Raw genomic sequence first — 5,329 nt, 5'->3', positions numbered from 1 at the left:
CCGGGTACAATACTCCTGCCTGAATGAGGCCTAATGTTTATACACCACAGACTTACCTATGACAAATTGTATGTATTGTACAAGAGGATCTACAGCAGAAATTCAGATTTAACCCATTAACTATTTGTGACATGCAAATATGTCTAGGTGTATAGAGCTGACTCAGGGGTCGAGCCTGCTGCATAGAGGTCGGGTGGAGGCAGCCGGATCATATTGCTGCTTTTTAACTATTAAAATGTTGTTCAAAATGGCACAAATTATTGCTCAACCATGTAATTGCAGGGTCCCGATGTGCTGGCCACTACCTGCAGGGTAAAAAAAAAAATCTCCAAATTTCTGGTCTTACCTTTAAAAAAAAAAAAAAAAAAAATATATATATATATATATATATCTACTACTATGATACTGTCCTATAAGTACAGATAATTGGAGTGCTCACGTCAAAAATTAAGCACAATGTTATCAATACAAGGATAAGTAACATGCATAATCTTATACTCCAAAAATGATTGAGGAAGGAAAAGATAGGATCCACAATAGAAGCCTTGGAAATAAGGGGTTGGGGTAAGAGGCATTCCACAAATTACACAAGTATAACGTATTGGAAGATCATGTAAACATGTACTCTCCTAGTGCAAATGTAGTAATATTGCAACAATCAAAGTGCTTGTGCTGAGAGGATCTACCATTAATTCTAAACTGATAATGTGTAAAGCAGGAGCGTAAAGTAAATGTTCTGCCTGTACCCCAGTTATAAGGGTTGTACACACTCACCCATGCTGTAAAGTGCCGATGCACAGGCCACAGAATTCCCAGAGGCCGACCCCAGACGTACGTTTCCCCATTGAAAAAGCTTACGCGAAACGCAGGTCTGGAGTCAGCCCCTGGGAACTCTGTGGTGTGTATGTGTGTGTATATACTATATTTTATATATATTTTTTAATATATCTTGCACATGAGCCCCAAGCTGTCAGTGTCCGCCCTTGAAATAATGCATGTATCATGCTGCCCATATGATATTGTGCTCTACAGCTATGATTATCCTGTGTCCTACTGTTTTAATTTTTTTAATTATATTTAATAAGATATTTTTTGAAACTCGTACCAAGATACTTGTCCTTTGTAGTATTTTTTTTTTCTTTAAATAGCTATACAAAGCAGCACTGTGCATAGTCCAAGCAAACAGATAATCAGAGTGGAATCATTAACCATTTGCCCAATATAACAAATGCACATATTTCATATCGCTGCGTGGTATAATTTTTCTGATTGAAGTACATTGTGCTCTGTATTTTTTTTTTTTTTTTTTTTAATTCCTTGAGCTTCAAATCCGAGATGGAGCCTGATCCTTAGTTTTCTCATATTCAAGTTATAAAAATTGATTTGGTTTCATTTCAGTGGTTAGCACAGCAGCCTTGCAGCGCTGGGGTCCTGGGTTAAAATCCCACCAAGGACAACATCTGCAAGGAGTTTGTATGTTCTCCGCATGTTTGCGTGGCTTTCCTCCGGGTTCTGCGATCATCTCCCTCACTCCTATCATATACTGATAGGGAATCTAGATTGTGAGTAGAGATGGGCGAACCCGAACAGTAAAGATTGGCGTCAGAACCAGACACTAAGGGTACCGTTACACTATACGATTTACCAACGATCACGACCAGCGATACGACCTGGCCGTGATCGTTGGTAAGTCGTAGTGTGGTCGCTGGAGAGCTGTCACACAGACAGCTCTCCAGCGACCAACGATGCCGAGGTCCCCGGGTAACCAGGGTAAACATCGGGTTACTAAGCGCAGGGCCGCGCTTAGTAACCCGATGTTTACCCTGGTTACCAGCGTAAAAACAAACAAAGACTACATACTTACATTCCGGTGTCTGTCCCTTGCCGTCTGCTTCCCGCACTGACTGACTGACGGCCGTAAAGTGAAAGCACAGCACAGCGGTGACGTCACCACTGTGCTCTGCTTTCACTTTACGGCCGGCAGTCAGTCAGTGCGGGAAGCAGACGGCAAGGGACCTGACGAACACCGGAATGTAAGTCTGTAGTGGTTTTTTTTTTTTTTTTTTACATTTACGATGGTAACCAGGATAAACATCGGGTTACTAAGCGCGGCCCTGCGCTTAGTAACCCGATGTTTACCCTGGTTACAAGCGAATGCATCGCTGGATCGGTGTCACACACACCGATCCAGCGATGACAGCGGGAGATCCAGCGACGAAAGAATGTTCCAAACGATCTGCTACGACGTACGATTCTCAGCAGGATCCCTGATCGCTGCTGCGTGTCAGACACAGCGATATCGTATGGATATCGCTGGAACGTCACGGATTGTACCGTCGTAGCGTCAAAAGTGCTACTGTGAGACGGTACCCTTACTGTTTGGCACGGACAACAAAAACAGACTTCCAACAGGAAGTCCATGTTACTGTTCGGGTATAACTGGGTTTGTTATTTTTAAATTAAAAATGTTAAGCAGAGATTCCGACGCTAGCGTTTAACGCACTGCACAACGGGTGCAGCGGATGCATTTCTCCGGCGCATCCGCTGCCTCATTGTAAGGTGCGGGGAGGTGGGGGCGGAGTTCCGGCCATGCATGCGCGGTCGGAAAAAGCGGTCCGTTAGGAGCAAATAAGTTACATTTAACGTTTTTTGCTCCCGGCGGTCCGCCACAACACGGCGCAACCGTCGCACGACGGTTGCGACGTGTGGCAAAGCGTCGCAATGCGTCGCTAATGTTAATCTATGGGGCAAAAACGCATCCTGCAAACAACTTTGCAGGATGCGTTTTTTGCCATAAACGACGCATTGCGACGTCTGGCGAAAAACGCCAGTGTGACAGTATCCTTAGTGTTTTTTATTTCAAATAAAGGACTTTATTCTGGCTGTCTCTTTACCATACAACTATTGGATTATTAATGGATAGGTGTCTTATAGATGCCTCTCCATTACCTATCCGTGGGCTTGATTCTATCAGATAATACAAAGGTGACATCAACCAAACAAATATGAACTCACTTACCACCACTACAGGCAGTGTCGGCGTTAGGGCAGGCAGACCAGGAAAGTCACAGAGAAAAAAGCAGAGATGTTTTACCTGCTGAAGCCTCCAACTGAATGCACCAGCAGGTCACAGCAGACCCGATAAATGATGGCAAACACGATCAATATAGATCAATATAGAAGTGTCAGGAGGACTGATCAATATAAAGGTATCAGGAGGACTGATCAATATAGAAGTGTAAGGAGGACTGATCAATATAGAAGTGTCAGGAGGACTGTTCAATACAGAAGTGTCAGGAGGACTGATCAATATAGAGGTATCAGGAGGACTGATCAATATAGAAGTGTCAGGAGGACTGATCAATATAGAGGTATCAGGAGGACTGATCAATATAGAAGTGTCAGGAGGACTGATCAATATAGAAGAGTCAGGAGGACTGATCAATATAGAGGTATCAGGAGGACTGATCAATATAGAAGTGTCAGGAGGACTGATCAATACAGAAGTGTCAGGAGGACTGATCAATACAGAAGTGTCAGGAGGACTGATCAATACAGAAGTGTCAGGAGGACTGATCAATACAGAAGTGTCAGGAGGACTGATCAATACAGAAGTGTCAGGAGGACTGATCAATACAGAAGTGTCAGGAGGACTGATCAATCCTCGACCAATCAGACGCGGGATTTCTACGTCCTTTATGACATCATCGTCGCTGTGCCCGTTGCTGATTGGTCGAGGCCTGGCGGCCTCGACCAATCAGAGACGCGGGATTTCTACGTCGATGCTGTGCCGGTCTCTGATTGGTCGAGGCCGCCTGATCAATACAGAAGTGTCAGGAGGACTGATCAACATAGAAGTGTCAGGAGGACTGATCAATATAGAGGTATCAGGAGGACTGATCAATACAGAAGTGTCAGGAGGACTGATCAATACAGAAGTGTCAGGAGGACTGATCAATATAGAAGTGTCAGGAGGACTGAAGTGTCAGGAGGACTGATCAATATAGAAGTGTCAGGAGGACTGATCAATATAGAAGTGTCAGGAGGACTGATCAATATAGAAGTGTCAGGAGGACTGATCAATATAGAAGTGTCAGGAGGACTGATCAATATAGAGGTATCAGGAGGACTGATCAATATAGAATGTCAGGAGGACTGATCAATATAGAGGTGTCAGGAGGAGTGATCAATATAGAAGTGTCAGGAGCAGTGATCAATATAGAGGTGTCAGGAGGACTGATCAATATAGAAGTGTCAGGAGGATTTATCAATATAGAGGTGTCAGGAGGACTGATCAATATAGAGGTATCAGGAGGACTGATCAATATAGAAGTGTCAGGAGGACTGATCAATATAGAATGTCAGGAGGACTGATCAATATAGAGGTATCAGGAGGACTGATCAATATAGAAGTGTCAGGAGGACTGATCAATATAGAAGTGTCAGGAGGACTGATCAATATAGAAGTGTCAGGAGCGGCCTCGACCAATCAGAGACCGGCACAGCATCGACGTAGAAATCCAGCGTCTCTGATTGGTCGAGGCCGCCAGGCCTCGACCAATCAGGAACGGGCACAGCGACGATGATGTCATAAAGGACGTAGACATCCTGTGTCTCTGATTGGTCAAGGCCGCCAGGCCTCGACCAATCAGCAACGGGCACAGCGACGATGATGTCATAATGGTTGCCATGGCGACGATGATGTCATAAAGGTTGCCTCGACCAATCAGCGACGGGCACAGTCTGCCGCGAATTCTGGAATCATCATTGTCCATATATTACAGGGACATGCATGTTCTAGAATACCCGATGCGTTAGAGCACATATAGCACATATATAGCACAGCCCACGTAACACAGGCAGCCACGTAGTATATAGCACAGTTATGTAGTATATAACACAGCCCACGTAATATATAACCCAGCCACATAGTATATAACACAGCCCACATAGTATATAACCCAGCCACATAGTATATAGCACAGCCACGCAGTACATAACAGCCCACGTAATATATAGCAGCCACATGGTATGTAACATAGCCACATAGCACATCCACATCTATATATATAATTGTCTAAGGGTTTTCTGTCTGTCTGTCTGTCCTGGAAATCCCGGCTCTCTGATTGGTCGAGGCCGCCAGGCCTCGACCAATCAGCAACGGGCACAGCGACGATGATGTCATAAAGGACGTAGACATCTCACGTTTCTGATTCAGCGACGGGCACAGTATCGACGTAGATGTCATAATGGTTGCCATGGCGACGATGATGTCATAAAGGTTGCCTCGACCAATCAGCGACGGGCACAGTGTGCCGCGAATTCTGGA

This window comes from Ranitomeya imitator, chromosome 7 (assembly GCF_032444005.1).
Source record: "Ranitomeya imitator isolate aRanImi1 chromosome 7, aRanImi1.pri, whole genome shotgun sequence".
NCBI lineage: Eukaryota > Metazoa > Chordata > Amphibia > Anura > Dendrobatidae > Ranitomeya > Ranitomeya imitator.
The sequence above is the reverse complement of the archived record's forward strand: the minus strand, read 5'-3'. Positions refer to the sequence as shown.